An 18,997-nucleotide genomic window follows, 5' to 3' on the forward strand; every position below is an offset into this window, starting at 1 on the left:
AGTGAGGGAACTGCCAAAAGGCCTTTGGAGCTGGACCTCAGTGTCTGGGCTGAACGATGGAGGTATAGATGCTCCTTCAGGTATACTGGGCTGAGACCATTTAGGGCTTTAAAGGTCAGCACCAGCACTTTGAATTGTGCTCAGAAACATACTGTGAGCCAATGTAAGTCTTTCAGGACTGGTGTTATATGGTCTTGGCGGCCCCTCCCAGTCACCAGTCTAGCTGCCACATGATAAAAATAAACATATTGAAACATAGGGTTATCAAAAATAAAAAAAATAAAAACCCTAAATACTCAGGAAAACAAAAGCAATGTTGCCTGGTGTTGAAATGATGAGAAAGTTGGCATCAGATGGGCCACTCTGTGGAGAGTATCCCATAAATGAGGAGGGACTACTACAGAAAAGAAAACTTGTGATTAATGAACAGTCACTCTGGCCTAGGTCTTGTCCGTATGGCCTAGTGCAGACTGACCACATACCCTGCAACACGTTGAAGGTAAATACCAGGAGGCCATCTTCTGGCGTGCTACCTTCCCATTTTTACTCTTGAGAGTGAGACAGCCATTTTAGGCACTGTGATCTCATATGATTTTGTCCTGTGATCCCACCCCCTACTGAAAAAGTGCTTTATGTGCCTGAAAGCACACATTTTGAGATGCCATTCAAGTTCGTGGCCCCCAAAAGCACATTTTCGGGGTGAAATTGCAGTGCAAAATTGCATGAGATCACGGTGCCCAAAATGGTTGATGTGGTCTCAAGAGTAAAAACAAGCAGGATGTTCCATTTTTACTGGAACATTTGAGGGGTATGTGATCTCAGGCACAGATTCAGCTGGTTCCTCCTGCTCAGTTACTGTACCAGATTGGTTCCAGCTTTGACTAATGGATCTGAGGGCTCCCCTCCTGGGATAGCTTTTCATGGGCTTTCTTAAGGCACATTGCAAGATCCAGTGAGATCCACAAGTGTAGCTCACTCTCCTGCAGTCCTTAGAGGTGGTGATGATGGAATGTTCAGGGGGTTGCACTGAAACCTTTTCAAAGAGCACCTCTTTCCCACAAAGCCTTGCTTCATGCACAGGGATTGAGAAAACACTTCAACAGCTCCCAATGTTTCTGCAGTAGGATTTCTGGCCCCGAGAAAACACATCCTCTCATTTTGAGGAGGGGGAGTGTGGTTATTGCCACCATGCTGATCCTTAAGGATGGCTGGAAAAACTTTGGACATTTTCACACGTACAGAGAAAGCCAGAGAAAACACACCTCCAAGCTGTTGTTTCACAAGCGGAAGCAAAAGGCAAAGGGGGGAATTGATAGTTCTCCTCTCATCCTTGCCTGCTACAGATATTTTTGCCCCGGAAAGGGGGATCTGAGAGCCGGCTGCTCCCCGCAGAAGTCTTCACTCCTCCGCCTTGCTTCTTCCTCGCCAGAATGAAAGGCGAGGGTCCCGAAGCTCCCAGGGTTTTTGAATCCATCTTTCAAGGGCTCTTGCAGCCCACAGGTGGTACATTACATTACAAACGCCTCCCTCCAGCAGCTTGCTTCTGTGATCACGAGCTTGTTGCAAGCCACGACATTCTTGGAAAGGCCTTTTACATGGGGATCTGTTTGAAAAGCAAGAGCATTTGTCTGTTTCTCTGCCATTTGACATGCTGCTCAGTCCTTTCCTACCCCAGACATCTCATTCCCTTTGAGAGACAGGCAGTTATCTCGGAAGGATCACAGCATCCTTTTGTGTATGTTTATGTCTCTGTAGGGGGAGTCATCTTTGCCTCTCCCCCTCCTCCTTCTGCCCTCCTCGTGTTATTAAATCACACTGTTTCTTCCTCTAATTAATCCTCCCTCTCCAGAACTTTCCTGTTGGGAATGAGATGGGACATGGGCAGACCCTTGGTCCATCGAGCTCAATATTAGCAGTTTAGAGGTTTTGGAGTTCTTTGGAGTTTCAGGCAGGAGACATTCCTGGCTCTACTCAGAAATGATAATGGAATTGATGCTGGAACATTCTGCCTGTGATGGATAGCTTAGTCAGTAGAGCAGGCATAGGCAAACTTGGCCCTCCAGATGTTTTGAGACTACAACTCCCATCCTCACTAGCTAACAGGGCCAGTGGTCAGGGATGATGGGAGTTGTAGTTCCAAAACATCTGGAGGGCTGAGTTTGCCTATGCCTGCGGTAGATCATAGAACCATAGAATTGTAGAATTGGAAAGGACCCTGAGGATAATCTAGTCCAACCCCCTGCAATGCAGGAATATGCAGGTGCCCCGTATGGGGATTGAACTTGCAACCTTGGTCTGGATAGTTCTCTAATTAATTTCCCTCCCACCCACACATATACAATATTAGGATTGGTAATGCGAGGATTTAGGTTTTTATTTTTAAATCATGTGATAATCATTGTGGCAAGTTAACAGTGTTCTGTTGTTGAAAGGGTCGGTCCCTCTGCATGGAATTTAAAAATAAATAAATAAAAATCAATAGGTGCTTGTGAAAATTTATCAGATGTGGATATCACCCCTCACTCCCTGACTCAAGAAAGGAGAATGTGATTGTGTTGAACTATTTGGCCATGGTTTTATTAAAATTCGTTTTTGGGTACATATTTCATTAGCCACACATCAGTGCACCACTTAAAATCAAGTTACGTTGTTTTACCAGACAAGCTACTTGCTAAATTGTACTTAATTTAGACATACATCATCAATATGCCAATGAATAAAGGACTCTGGTGAGAGACAGGGAAGGAGAGATCTCTCAGGGTGAGAGGCTGGGAGAACAGAGGGGTGTCCCTAGGTGACAGCTGGCAAGACACACCTTTCTCCGTACGGGACCAAAGTTAAGATTTATATGCGAGAGAAGATTCTATATTCTTCTATCTCTTCTATTTTCTTTTCTTTTCATTATTCTTTGTGAAGATTAGCTTGTCTTTTAGCGTATTGCGAAAAGTGTTAATCAATGCTATTTTCCTAGAAAAAGAGGTGCCAGAACTCACCAGGAAGGCTAAAAACCTGATGCTGGGACTTGAGAGCCCCCTCTCCCATCCCACAAATAAAACAAGATGTGTCTCAGATTTAACAAAAGCTGTAAAAGCCTTACCCGTGAAAGAATGTCTCTTTACATAGCAGACCTGAGCGACAGAAGGTTTGGGATTCTTCACAAGAACATAAGAAGAGCCTGTTGGACCAAGCCAATGGCCCTTCTGCTCCAGCACCTTGTTCTCATGGGGGCCACCTAGATGCCTGTGGAAAACCCACAAGCAGGATTCAAACACATGAGCCACTCCCCTCTTCCGTGGTTTCCAGCAACTGGCATTCAGAAGCATTGCTTCTTCCAGCTGGAAGCAGAGCACAGCCATCATGGCTAGTAGTCTTCAGTAGACATTTCCTCTACAATTTTTTCTCTCCAAACAAAAATATATCAGCAAGAGATAGGAATAATAGTAAAAAGATCAAGAGTCATATATAGTAAAAGAATATGTATAAGCCTTTACGCAGAACTTGTATGGCAGAATGTAAAGGTAAAGGTAAAGGCACCCCTGATCATTAGATCCAGTCGTGACCAACTCTGGGGTTGCAGCGCTCATCTCGCTTTATTGGCTGAGGGAGCCAGCATGCAGCTTCCGGGTCATGAGGCCAGCATGACTAAGCCGCTTCTGGTGAACCAGAGCAGCGCACGGAAACGCCGTTCACCTTCCCACCGGAGTGGTACCTATTTATCTACTTGCACTTTGATGGGCTTTCGAACTGCTAGGTTGGCAGGAGCAGGGACTGAGCAACGGAGCACACCCTGTCGTGAGGATTTGAACCGCCAACCTTCTGATCAGCAAGCCCTAGACTCTGTGGTTTAACCCACAGCGCCACCCGCGTCTGATGACAGAATGTAATGATAGCTAATTCCAGTTTCAGGGACCTCTTTTTATAAGTAGTCTTGCATGGTTTAATTCTATCAGTGTTTAATTGTTTTTAAATGGTTGTTTTTTCTATATTTTTAGCTATTTTTATTTTTAATCTGTAAGCCACCTTGAGTCCCTGTCAGGGAAAAAGACGGGGAATGAATGAATGAATGAATGAATGAATGAATGAAATAATAGAATAGGATAGGATAAAAAGTCAGTTCCTCTAATCAAATATCCTAACTCCCACTCCAAACCAAAATCCTTATACTCTAACCTTGCTTAGCTCCAAACTCACTTTTTCTTCAGCCCCTCTTCATCATCACATAAAAACAATACAAAATAATAATAATTCCCCTGTTCCCATGTTCTGTGGGATAGTATTCCTTCTGAAATACGAGAGGCAATCACTATCTACATTTTTCAGAAACAACAGAAGACCCATTCTGTTTCAGGCCTCCCCAGCTGGGTGAATGGGCCATATATCATGTTTGTTGTTTAATTAAAGGTAAAGGTAAAGGTACCCCTGCCCGTACGGGCCAGTCGTGTCCGACTCTAGGGTTGTGCACCCATCTCACTTAAGAGGCCGGGGCCAGCGCCGTCCGGAGACACTTCTGGGTCATGTGGCCAGCGTGATGAAGCTGCTCTGGCGAGCCAGCACCAGCACAGCACACGGAAACGCCGTTTACCTTCCCGCTATAAAGTGGTACCTATTTATCTACTTGCACTTAGGGGTACTTTCGAACTTCTAGGTGGGTAGGAGCTGGGAGCAAAAGACGGGAGCTGACCCCGCAGCAGGGATTCAAACCGTCGACCATACGATTGGCAAGTCCTAGGCACTGAGGTTTTACCCACAGCGCCACCCGCGTCCTGTTGTTTAATTAATTTTCTGCTAATTCTTTTGCTGTTTTAAACTGGGGTTGGTGTTTTTAAGCTGTTTATGTAAGTACCCTGGACATCGCCTAGAGATGCATGTGCAGAAGATTGTAAATTAAGTAAGAGATAAAATAAATAATAAAAGGACTGGCTCGTCTTTGTGTCTCTGCAGGGTAGCTTGCGGCAGTGGACCTATCTCATTGTCTCCTTGGAGAGGAAGCTTCTTCCTCTCTTCTTTCCCAGGAGATCTGTGTCACTCTCTTCTTCTCCCAACCCAGTTTAGAATTTTCCTCCTTGTAGGAGGAGCCCAAGGCTGCCTATTATTTAACTTTTAGCAAAACAGGAGTGACTGGGGAATCTTTTTCTTTGTAGACACACAAAGGCTCTCCTGCAGAGGTCTTCTGAATAATGATGGCGTGAACATTAGCATATATTTCCTTGCGAATGGGCCTGTAGTCAGGATGGCCGTGAAAGCGATTCAATGCTTTTACAGCTTTTATGAACACTCCCCACCCACCCCAGAGAATAATCCTAAAGTACTGCAGTCACAGCATGAAAGAAAGAGAAAAGAACCTTGCGAAAAACATTCAATTGAGGAGCAATTTTGTCTCTGTATAACGTTTGTTGTTGTTAGAGGGTACAGTGTTTTCTTTCCCTCCTGCTCTTTTTTGTTACATTTTTCTTCACTTTCCTTTATTGCTTTTTTTAAAAAAAAATAATTATTATGGCATACCAGTAGGTCTGGTGGAAGTTGCTGTGATGTCACAGGTGAGGTTCAGGTGTGGGGAGACAGGTAAAAAAAAAAAGAACCTTGCCCAGGAAGATCCACTTTTCTGTAAATAGCCATGGAAATGAAGCTCAGGAAGGGAGATTCTTCATGCACAGCAAACCAGCTGAATGGTCTCTAAATAGAACAGTTTTCCATGATTTCCGCAGGAGGCATGAGAAGCTTTTAAATACAATAGCCAGGGGAGTGTTGGGTCCTATTATCACATCCCAAGGATTGTGTAATCATGTCATGTGTAAAGAAGAGGGGGGGGTAGGCAGGAGACTGACAGCAAGACCATCTCCTGGAATAGCTAAAGCATGCAGGTACTTGATCCACCCCACTAAATTATAGAGTTTTACAGCCTTCTGCTTACAGTGGGGTGTCACAAAGTGTAATGATCTGATATATCATTACAGGAGTAGATGGCAAACTTAGAACTCTAAATGTTTATGGAAAGAATCTCATTTTGCCGTTCTCTAGGAAATGGGATTCTGGCGCTTATTACAGGCGAGAAGAATAGAATGTATTATCTGTGAGGGGAGGGGAGGAAACATCTTCAGTGGTGATGCACACCTGGCCTCCAGGTGAATGGGCATCGGAGGACTCTTCCAAGGCCCATCCAGCCCAGCTCCCTCTTTACATGCCTGCCCATTCAGCAGCCCCTCCAGATGATGGTTGTCCCCAAATACACAAGGATTATTTGTCTGCTTTCCTTAAAGACAGGCCCTGCTGTCAGGTCCTCATGCACTGAGGTGACTAAAGTGAAAATTACCAGAGAGAGTGAAATTAACAAAGCCTAAATGAAATTAACATGCTCTCTGACAAGCTGACAACCCAACAAGCTGATTACTGCATCCCAGTAGTAATTAACACATAGCTGAAGCTCAGGCAACACCTAAAAGCAGCTAAGTAACTTTGCGGGGGGCGGGGGAGGCACCTTAAAAAGCAGCAAATGGAGCTGGGGGGGAAGGCACAGCACATTGAGCTAGTGAGCAATTAAGTGCCTAAGCTGTAGAGAGCACACTGCAAAGTGGAGCAGGTTGGAATTAATTTAGAACCTCTTTCTGTTTTAACAGCCCCTGACAGATCCATGTCACCCAAATAGCATGGCTTGGGGTGCTTATGTGGAATGCATCCTTTGTCTTCAATCTGAACGAAAATTGCAAATTGGGGTTCTTATTCAATGTCCATGTTCCACAGTGCACATGCCCACAGGTGGACGAGCTTAGAGCCTATTGAGCTTGACCCCAATATCCAAATTCTGATTCTCCAAGTTTGATCATTCAGAGTTTGGTCATTCAGATTTGCTGCAAGCCTCTCCCATAGCAGCCACCGAGACCACGTAACACCGGTCTTGAAAGACCTACATTGCTCCCAGTACGTTTCCGAGGACAATTAAAAGTGTTGGTGCTGACCTTTAAAGCCCTAAACTGCCTGGTCCAGTATATCTGAAGGAGCATCTCCACACCCATCATTCAGCCAGGACACTGAGGTCCAGCACTGAGGGCTTTCTGGTGGTTTAAAAAAGGCATTTAATAAATTAATTGCAAGAAGAAGAATTTCTGCCTCTTACAAGAAATGAGTCTGTGGCTAGCACATGTTTAAAGGTAAAGGGACCCCTGACCATTCAGTCCAGTCATGGCTGACTCTGGGGTTGCGGCGCTCATCTCACTTTATTGGCCGAGGGAGCCGGCGTATAGCTTCCAGGTCATGTGGCCAGCATGACTAAGCCACTTCTGGCGAACCAGAGCAGCGCACAGAAACGCTGTTTACTTTCCTGCCAGAGTGCTACCTATTTATCTACTTGCACTTTGAACTGCTAGGTTGGCAGGAGCAGGGACCAAGCAATGGGAGCTCACCCTGTCGCAGGGATTCAAACAGCTGACCTTCTGATCGGCAAGTCCTAGGCTCTCTGGTTTAACCAACAGCACCACCCGCGTCCCTAGCACATGCTTAGTAAGCTTTTTTAAAAGTGTGATAGCCAAAAGGCCATAGGGATGATTGTATTTGAGACCTTTCAGTAAAATTGTTTTAAACTGTTTTAAATTGACACTGGAAGTAGTTTATAGCAATCCCAATAGCCTTTCCATCAATGCCTTTGTCCAACCCTCTTGTTAACCTACCCATTTTAATTTTTTTATAAAAATAATTTTTATTAAGTTTTAAATTTTACATCTTAAAATAAACATTTTATATACTGTTAAATATCCAGCGACTTCAACACTTTACAACATATTTGCAGAAACAAAACAAAAAACATGGACTCACTGGCAGGATTTAAATAAACATTTACAACTTTATTTACAGAGAACAAGAAATATAACAATGGGAAAACATAGTATCATATACAAATGGTAGATTGTATCATTTGATGTAACAAACCAGAAATGGAGGTTGAAGGAAGTCAACAGGGAGGGGGGAAATTGGAAAATGAATGTTTAGTAATGATGATGGATATTTGTTGCAAGAAAGAAAATCAATAAGAATTATTTTAAAATAAAATAAAGTCCAACAACTTCCCTCATTTTATTTCCTTGGTTCGTTTTATTAATCTTTCATTCCTACATATTTTGCTATAACCATATTAATTTGTTCTCCACTTTTACATCACTCAAACATTAATTGCACTGTTGATTTTATCTTAATGCTGCCAGCTGTGTACAATTATTTTCCATATACTCAATAAATATTTTTCACTCTTCTTTGAATATATGTTCTTCTTGCTGTCTGCATATTCTACCATTTTAAGTTGCCAGTCCTTTTTGCCTGGGACCTCCCTCACTTTCCATTTTTTGGGCTAACAAAACTTGGGCCACCATTGTTGCATGCATAATTGTGGCTTTTTTGACACTTGGGAATAATCCAGACTGAAATCCCTAACAAAAAGGACTCCAGTCTTTTTGGGAAAGTTATTCTAAACATTTTCCCCCCACCATCTCATTATAGATCATTTCCCAATATTATTTTACCTTTTTACATGTCCACCACATATGAAAAAAATGTTCCCTTCATTTCTTTACATTTCCAACACGTGCCTGATTCTACTTTCTACATTTTAGCCAATCTACTCAGCGTTAAATACCACCTGTGAATCATTTTCATATAGGTCTCTTTCAATGAGTGACATGCAGTAAATTTCAAATCATTCTTCCAAGTTTCTCCCAGAGGTTTAAATCTATGTTGTGTCCTATATCTATTGCCCTAACCTACCCAAATTGGTGGCCATCACTTCTTGGTGATAGAAACTTCTGATTAGGTTTCTTCATTTTGGCAGCCTGAAAAGTCATTTTGATGTTGTTATTGTTAGCTACTGGGAGGCAGAATTTATTGCTGATCAGCTGCAGAAGTCCCAGAGATCTAACTGGTCTACCTACTGCCCACCTCTCCAACAGAGAGTGGATAGAGAGTTTATCTTGGCAAATTTAATCTGATTCTCATTTTCTTATGTTTAAAAGCTCCATTGCTTGTCAGCCAAGGATCAATACATGCATATTTTCTCAGCCTGAGATGTTGGTGGAGTGTGAGCATCTTTGTGTGTGTTTGAGAGGGTGAGAACAACAACACTAATGATGTCTATCACACACGCAGACATGCCTGCAAAGGCCAGCTTGGATTTTTCTCTCTGATTCCTTTTTTTTTTTTTATTTAGTGAGTGCAGCCCTCTGGAATTGTGGAGTTCCAAGGGCCTATCAAAGCAGAAATTGATTCAAAGCAAGTCTCTCCCAACTCATCTCGGTTTGCTTCTTGCCCCCATGCAGAACATAATTCTGAGCCTGTCAAGTGGAATCTATGTACAGCTTACGTTTGGGCTAAGCCGTGTCTCTTGCATTTACACTGGGAATCAGCACTGATAACCTGAAGCATTAAGGGTAACTCGAGCATGCAGGCTGGGTGGGAAGTGCTTGGCAGCCCCTGCAAGACAGAGTGTCTTAGGCTTTTCATGAATGAATAATAGTGAAGCCGGGCTTTGTCGTTGCCATTGTCACTTTTTCAGTCTACTGGGTACTTTTGGGTTGTTATTTTTACTGATTTTGGCCTGCCATCTCTCTTCCTCTTTGCCTGGGAATCACACAGCCTGGGGTACTTCCCACTTTTGGATGCGATCATCCATCTCATTCCTTTGCTCTGACCACATCCACAAAGTTATCCCCTTCAATATTACTGGCAATTATGGAAACTTGCCCAAAGAGCTGATTTTGCTGGATCAAAGCAAAGCATTTTACAGAATAGCAACACCCCCCCCCAAAAAAAACCCTTTGCAAATGAATGAGCCTAAAGGAAACTCACTGTTTTTCACAGATCTGAGAGACTTGGCCATTGGGCCACTTATCTTTATAAGTGTGGGGTGTGAAACACAGAGCAGTCAAATACAACATTCCTAGAGTGGACATAAAAAGGGGGTGTCTGGACCAGCCAGTCAGAACTTCCCATTTCCCCCTGGGCTGGGACAAACTTCCTCTACATGTGACCAGAGGTGGGCATGACCTCACCTGTGCAGGTAGCAAAATAGCACAGGGGAGGCAGCCATCTCTATCTCTCTGACTCCATTCCTCAAAGAAGCAACATGTCCTTAGCCTGAGATGCTCTCTTGGCTTACAGCCTAGAGAGGACAAAGGAACTATCTCCTCATGGGATAGATTCCATGTGTATATATTTTGTAACTTAAGTCTGCCTTCTGGGATCCTTCTGTGAACAGAATGTGAGTAAACTGTTTTATATATTTTTATACAAGACTGTGTCGTGTCTATTCTTTTAAGAGGGAATAAAAGGGAATTACCAGGAAACTGCTTTTAGAGACTTATGCAAGCCTGGCAAAAACCTATCTGCTGTGTAAGTTTAAAAGGGGGAATGTTACTCTGCTAAATTGTAGAACTTGTTAACACAAGTTGGGAAGGATATAATTAAACAATATATCCTCCCTTGCCTGGGTGGGGACTCCCTGGTCCTGAATGGGGCAACTGTCCCCCTGAAGGACCAGGTGCGTAGCCTGGGAGTCATTTTGGACTCACAGCTGTCCATGGAGGCACAGGTTAAATCCATGTCCAGGGCAGCTGTGTACCAGCTCCATCTGGTATGCAGGCTGAGACCCTATCTGCCTGCAGACTGCCTCGCCAGAGTGGTGCATGTTCTGTTTATCTCCCGCTCAGACAACTGCTATGTGCTCTATGTGGGGCTACCTTTGAAGGTGACTCAGAAACTACAACTAATCCAGAATGCGGCAGGTAGACTGGTGACTGGGAGTGGCTGCCGGGACCATACAACACCAGTCCTAAAGGATCTTCATTGGCTCCCAGTGCATTTCCAAGCACAATTCAAAGGGTTGGTGCTGACCTTTAAAGCCTTAAACGGCCTCAGCCCAGTGTACCTGAAGGAGTGTCTTCACCCTTGTCCTTCAGCCCGGACACTGAGGTCTTCCTCTGAGAGTCTTCTGCTGGTTCCCACACTGTGAGAAGCGAAGTTACAGGGAACCAGGCAGAGGGCCTTCTCAGTAGTGACTTTTAGAAGACATCTGAAGGCATCCCTATATCGGGAAGTTTTTAATGTTTGATGTTTTATTATGGTTTGATATGTGCCGTAAGCCACATAGAGTGGCTGGGGAAACCCAGCCAGATGGGTAGGGTATAAACAACAACAACAACAACAACAACAAATAAATAAATAAAACCAACAGGGCTGCTTGCAAAATGAAACTAGTGTGGTTCTGAGGAGGTAAGAGCATAATAAAAGTCTTGCTGGATCAGGCCACAGGCCCATCTAGTCCAGCGTCCATTTCTCACAGTGGCCAACCCGATGCCCCGGTGGAAGCCTGGAAGCAGGATCTGAGCACAAGAACACTCTGCTCTTGCAGTTTCCATCAACTGCTATTCAGAGGCATTGCTGCATCGGACATTGAGATAGCCTTCATGGCTAGTAACCATGGCTAGTGAATCTGGAGTGGGAGCCGTGGCCACAGCCTTTATTTGCCAGCCACTGACTAGGAATCTGCAGACTCACTTAGTCAGTTACTGTCCTCCCCGATTAGCCAGGGCTAATTTACTGTTGGCTAAGGTGAAATCTGTATGGCAAAGTGATCAGGTAAACACTCTGTGTCTGGTTAGCTTTTGAGGAAACGCCAGTCCTCTTCACGGCAGCCTGAGACAGAGTGTTAATAAAAGAGCCCAGTTGTTCTGGAGGCCCCTGGAGGCCTGTCTTTTTGTTTGCTTTCCATAGCCTTCATGAAAAGAATAATTCTTCCTTCCCAGGGCACTGAGTTTGTGTGTGCCATTTAAAGCACACAGCAAGAGATGGGGAAACAAAATGTTCACTGAGCCAGGGGGAAGGGGGCTTCCTATAAATTGATTCCACCCTCTCCAGCAGCTGAGGTGAGTCTCCATGATCAGCTGGCACTGCTGTCTGTGCCCATGGACAGAAGGGGATGGAGGGAGAGACAGCTAGTCAATGTTCCCATCCAAGTGGAACCAAATGGCTCTGCCAGGAAATGGGGAGATAGGCTGAAAGGTACATTGTGCAGGTGACTCTCAAGGAAGATAGTGTGATGGATCACCAGCATTGGTTTCTTGCAGATCATTGTAGGTGAGCTCCCTACCTATAGGGAGCCTATAGATTAACCTCAGGGCTGCTAGGAAAGTGTTGCTTGAACTTCAGATATGAACCACTGAAATGGAGCCAAGTCTGAATTCACAACGTGTTAAAGAGATGAAAAGCAACTTGAGCAAAAGAACAGCCTAGCTGGATCTAGTCCAGCATTCCTGGTTCTCACAGTGGTCAGCTGGTGGGAACACTGCAGTTAGGACATGAGCCATTTCCCTACACCATGCATAATTTTTATAACTTCTGTTGTAAGAATGTAAGAATGTTGTAAGAATGTAAGAATGCTGAATCAGGCCAACAGGGGACCAGCACTCTGTTCTCATGGTGGCCAACTGGGTGCCTATGGGAAGCGCATGAGTAAGACAAGACCTGATCACAACAGCATTTCTTCCCACTTGTGATTCCCAGAAACTGATATTTAGAGAAATGGCAGGGACACAGGAGGGTGCCATGTTGGCAAAGGCTGGATTGTTGTCATCTCTAAACTGGTCCAAGCTGGATGGCTTACCTTTAGCAAGAAGGACTTACGTGGCTCAGTGCGGTAGAGCAGAGGCATGCTTTGCATGCAGGACGCACTGGCTTCAATCCACAGTATTTCCAGTTGAAGACAGTTTCTCAGAGAGCAAGACGGGACTGAGGCCGTGGTGCGCTGCTGTTGATGCTGCTTTGAGTCAATGCAGAACAATCCTGGGCTTGGTTTTGACTCCATATCAGGCCGCTCCATATGTTGAGATGAAGAAGCTTCTGCCTGAAAGATCCCTAATTATCCTTGCTTATCGCTTTTTCTCTGGTAGGAGCAGGCCTCTCTGACAGCACAGAAGAAGGCCTCCTGTGAGCGAAGCCGGCTGCTCCCACCGTGGAAAGTGATTTGAGAGTGAAGGCTTTCAAAGTTGGGTGAGTAATGGGTAAGGATGTGGCAGGCATGTTTGGCAACGATAAATCAAAAGAGAATGGGGGAGCTGGGTTGAGGGAATTTGGAGCCAGATGATCAAAATGGGAGGGTGTCCAAGCAAGTCTCCCCTTCACTTCCAAACTCTGCTAGGCAGTCTCTGGCATTTTCATGTCTTCTTGGTGGTTCTAATGGAGAGAAAGAAAGAAGGGAAGTAGATATAAGGTGAAGCGCCATGTTTGTGAGTGTGTGTGTGTGTATGTTTCGGGAGAAAGAGAGGGACTATCCTTGGCAGCCTATGGCTGCCCACTATTTTGAAGCCATTTCCAGAAGAGCAGCTGGGTTCCAGAGCAACCTTAACCCATGATCTGTACTGCTGCAAGGATAAGGATAGGAAAAAAGAAAGCTGCATTATACTGAGTCAGATTATTAGTCCATCTGATTTAGTATTGTCTACTAAGTACTGTAAGCCAACCAGAGTGGTTGGGGAAACCCAGCCAGATGGGCAGGGTATAAATAAGATAAAATAATATCTATATTTTAAAATCATTATTATTATTACATTGTCTGACAGCAGCAGCAAGAGGCAGCTTTCCCAGCCCTACTTGGAGATGTTGCTGTGGACTGAATCTGGGACGTTTTGCATGCAAAGCAAGCACTTTACCATTGAGCCCAGCCCTTCCCCAGGACTGAAGAGGCTATATGGTTCAATGGTAAAGCAGAGCTGTTCCTTAAGCAGAGGTGTTGCTCCAACCATGGGAGGGGGGAGGGCTACTAACATGGAAGCCCCCTCTGTACCCCCTCTGATACCACTGGCAGTATTCCTTGGAAGGTGTGGTCTGGGGGTGAAGCGGGGCTGGTGATAAATCTACTGGATCCAAAGCTGGCCCATTTCTTGGATAGGGGCCACATCTGAGCCTTTCTTCTGCACCAGCCCAGAGCTGGTGCAGCAAAAAAGGAAAATATAGCCAGCTGGTGCAATTGGCCGGGCTCCAGGTGCATCCGTAGATCTGCCAGTTCCTTATGCCCCACTGCTCCTGGCTGGGGTTCTTGAGTGTTGTCTAAGCCTGTTGTAGCAAAAACAACAAAGTGTCTTGTGAAACTTGAAGAACTAGCATATTAATTATGACATAAGCTTTCGTGGACTAGAGCCCGTTTCATCAGATGAATTAAAGTGCAATTTCAGGGTTGCTGGTATATCTATTTATACATGGTTGGAGGTGGGGGAATTGGACCAGTGTGGTCAGAAGAAAATGAAATGCAGACCAACAGAGAAAGATAATTAAATTATTAACACTGGCCACCCCCAAAATATCAGCTGACAATGCAAATATCCCAGCACTGGTTAGATAATGAACATATATAGTATGCTTTAAAAAACAAAAATAGTCCCAGGTTAGTCCCTGAGTGATAGCATTAAACCCCCCAATGAGTTGCAATTCATCAGTCTCATGTTGCTGTATCCCTTTGAAATGGTTTGCTTTCATAGTTTCCTGAGATTGCTGTAAAAGAAAAAAGAAAACAAAGAGAAGCAGCAGCAGTACAGGAGCCTTGCCAGGAAAATAGTTGGCAGCCCTGTACCCATTTTTCTCTCCCATGTCCCTCAGACTCAGTTGGTGCTTCACCAGTGCATGTTGTAATCGGCAAACATGATTAAATGACGCTTCCGTGGACAAAAAGAGGAGAGAAGATTTAGTAGGCACGCTGTGGTTACATCAGGAAGCCCAAGAATAAGCGGAGAAGATGAAGGAAGCAAGAGGGACCCAATCTCTACAAGAGAGAAATGAAGGAAGGGAGGGGAGGGGAGAGTTTATGGCTTAAATTTGCCAAGGAGATTCTTTAATAACGTTGTTCATCTTTCTGTCAAATGTGTCATATTAATGTACTGAAAGGGGACCAGGAGAGGATGAATTAAGACTTAAATGTGCTAAAATGACTTAAGGAATATTTAAATACAATACAAATTATTTTTATAGATTCACTTTCAATGCAAACGTCTCATGGATGCTTCCCAGGCAGATGAACAATTTGCAAGGAGAGAGGAATTGCAACGGAAATTTGCTATTTCAAACGGAGCAGTCCTAGCCTCGAGTTATGACAGCTGGGTGAAGATAGGATTGCAAGAAAAAGAGGCACAGGGAGATTCTCTGTATACAGTAGAGTCAGACCATTGCCCCCCCCCCCACTATTTTTTGAACTTTGGACAACACTGCTGCAGAAGCCCCAGGAATCCCCAATGGTTGCACTTGCTTAACTTCCTTCTTTGCAGCAACCGTCTTAGCTCACCAGTAAGTTTGTCCTACTTGCGAGCCAGAGGACTCCAAACCATCTTTCCTTTGGCACCTGAAGATATTTTTGGTATGCGGAGTGTCATTAATTATGAGTATCATTTAAATTGACAACAAAAATGTGTCCAGGGCCTAAAGGTCTCTGGGCACGTGGGCATAATTTAAACACATCCCATTCATAATTAACACAACCCATATAAAAACAGAAGGTTGATGAAAGAGAAACCCACAGAGACCTCCCTGTACAAAAGCATGAGCCAGGATGAGCAAAGATCAAGAGCAGACACAGGTTGGGGGGGGGTGCAAGGATTTTCAAACAAGGGAGACCCTGGATGTTGCTCTGGAGCAGCACTTTTGGCCCCTGCAGTGCAAAGACTCTGGAGAGTAGAATCAGTGGGACATTCTGACTCCAAGAAATATCCCCTGAGCCTCCCTGACACTGTTGGTGTTATGTGTCTCAATGCTGTGAAAGTAGGAAAGAGTTTGCAGGAGAACATCAACTGCACATGCCCCTCAGTGAGGTTTCTGAATCTGCATGAAGAGGACTGATGTGATGCAGTTGTGTCTAACACAAATAGAGGCATCTGGCCCATCTAATCCAGCATCCAGTGGCTGGCCTGTGGGAAACCTGCTCCCAGGATTCGAACTCACTCCTCCATGTGACAACCCTTCAGATATTTGAATATGGCTATCATGTCACCACTCAGTCTTCTCTCCAAACTAAACATCCCGAGCTCCTGAAAATGTTCCTCATATGGCTTGGTTTCTAGACCCGTTGTCATCTTTGTCACCCTTAAGAAGCTCTTCAGAGAGAAAGAGAACCCATAAATTAAATATGGTGTCATAGAGAGGTTGTTGGAGCCTGTTAGGATCTCTCAAGCTGCTATCCTCCCAGTACATGCCAAAGTCCCTAAAGTTCTGGGTTAGATGAAATGATAGAGGAAGGAGTGCCATTTGAGAGTCTGCTGTACTCCACAAGGCAATGGCACACTTTCGGCTCTCAAATTTCAGTGGTGCCCCGTGTGATGCTAAACTGCAGCACCCTCCTGCCTTGTGTTTTGTTGTAGAGCCCCCTGCAGCAAGGTGCCCAGAGTGGCTGAGCAAGTTGCACTACCCTCAAACCACCTCTCTACAGGGCACCTGACTCTAGGAACCAAAGCAAGGAGCACTTGTGGGGAACTGAGAAGGTCTCTCCCCAACCCAGTCAGTTTCACCCGCTTCCTATTTCCACAAATTCAAAGACCTCAAGTCTATGCACACACTCCTTTACTCTGCATCCCACTCATTCCCATCACAGAATTGCAGAGTCTGAAGGAACCCTAGGGGCCATCTATTTCCACCTCCTGCAACAATGGAATCACAGTTAAAGAATCTTTGACAGATGATCATCCATCCTCTGTTTAGATGATGAAGAGTCCATCACCTTCCAACCCCAGTCTGGGAAGGGGTGCACTCATGAGGTTAGCCACAATCCAGATCTATCCGGTTGCTTCTTATGAAACACTGCTTTTTGACACACCTTTCCCTGAAACCAGCTCTGATCCGAATTGAGAAAAAGAGGGACCCAGCGGTGTTTTAAGCAGGGCTGGATTTAGATGAAGAGAGGCCCTAGGCTACTCCACTTGTGAGACCCCTCCCCACCCTCACAACTAGAAGAAAATGGAAGAGTGTTATAAACAAAATTGAGTGAACCTAAGGATGATGACGGGTATATAAAATTCTACATTAAAATGTCCTTGCATGAAGTCTTGGGTTTGCAATTTTGGGAGATGGGAGACTGCCTACCGGGGAGTGGGCTGTCTGGTGAGACCCCCTAGATTTAGAGGCCCTAGGCTTCAGCCTACTTAAGGTAAAGGTAAAGGGACTCCTGACCATTAGGTCCAGTCATGACTGACTCTGGGGTTGCGGCATTCATCTCGCTTTATTGGCCGAGGGAGCTGGCGTACAGCTTCCGGGTCATGTGGCCAGCATGACTAAGCCGTTTCTGGCGAACCAGAGCAACACACAGAAACGCTGTTTACCTTCCTGCCAGAGTGGTACCTATTTACAGTATCTACTTGCACTTTACGTGCTTTCGAACTGCTAGGTTGGCAGGAGCAGGGACCGAGCAACGGGAGCTCACCCCGATGCAGGGATTCAAACCGCCAACCTTCTGATCGGCAAGTTCTAGGCTCTGTGGTTTAACCCACAGCGCCACCCGCATCACTCTCAGCCTACTTAGCCTATACATAAATCCGGCACTGGGTTTAAGCCACCCCCACATACACAGCGCAGGTGCCTGCCCTTTCCTCTGCACATCTTCCTTTGCAACAGGTGCAAAGGAAATTGCTGCCTAAGCAAGCGAGCAGGAAACAAAGACTAAGCAGATAAATCCCCCCCTCTATTTGTCCTTGAAAAATATCTCCCTCTTCGATCTGCAAAGCAACAGATTGCAGAAAGCAGAAGGACAACCCTTCCCCCTCCCGACCGCAATTGCTCGGCCCCTCGTTAGCTCTACGCAGAAATCCGCCTGGCTGTTTCTGGCGGGGCCTGGCTGAGGCCTCTTTCCCTTTGATTCCCCCTTGCCCCACGTTTTCCCTTTGGAGAGATAGCAATTTTTGTCGCTAAAGAAAAGAGGCAAATTAAAACTCGAAAGCTAGAGAAAGAAGGAGGCGTCACTTTTGTCTGTTTGTTTATTTATTTCCCGGCCAGTGTCCAGGTCGATTTTGAGATCGTTTCTCCATCTCTTCCCCCACTCCCTCGCATAAGTGCTTTGCCAGAGACAAACCAGAGAGGGAATCATTCAGCTCCTCTGCTGAGGGAGAGAAACACATAACCGAGTCACGAAGCTCGGTCAATGCAGGGAACACTCCGACGCCAAATTGAACTTTCCTTGCCTCGCAGTGGTCTTTGAAAGCATTCAATTATCTGCCTGCACCTATAGAAAAATGTTGGAATTGCTTCCCAGGGCCTTTAAAAGGCTCGGCACATGAAAAGGCACTCGCGCACTGGCTCAGCGGCAGCAGCCCCACCAGCTAGCAAGAGAAACAACCCGCCTGTCTGCTTCGGATAGAGCAGAGGCACAATCCAGCCCATTTCTCCCTCTGCCTCCATAGTATTTTGCTCCCCTCTGCTCCTGGAGTGGCCTTCTTGTCCAAGATGCAGAATTCTGTTTGTGGGAGACAATGCATGCAGCCAGATCAAAGGACAGGTCACAAAGCTTGGGTGTAGCCAGGATTTATGTTAGGGAGGGGTAGGCAGCCCGGATTTATCTTTGGGGCGGGGGGTGGTGGCCATTGAGCCCATATAACACCAGTCCTGAAAGACCTACATTGGCTCCCAGTACATTTCCGAGCACAATTCAAAGTGCTGGTGCTGACCTTTAAAGCCCTAAACAGCCTCGGCCCAGTATACCTGAAGGAGCGTCTCCACCCCCATCATTCAGCCAGGACACTGAGGTCCAGCTCTGAGGGTCTTTTTGCAGTTCCCTCCCTGTAAGAATGAGGTTACAGGGAACCAGGCAGAGGGCCTTCTTGGTGGTGGTGCCCGCCCTGTGAAACTACCCTCCCATCAGACGTCAAGGAAATATACAACTATCTGACTTTTAGAAGACATCTCAAAAAGCATCCCTGTTTAGGGAGTTTTAAATGTTTGATATTTTATTGTGTTTTTAATATTCTGTTGGGAGCCGTCGAGAGTGGGCGGGGTATAA

Source organism: Podarcis gaigeae (assembly GCF_964106915.1).
Source record: "Podarcis gaigeae genome assembly, chromosome: 15".
Classification (NCBI taxonomy): Eukaryota; Metazoa; Chordata; class Lepidosauria; order Squamata; family Lacertidae; genus Podarcis; species Podarcis gaigeae.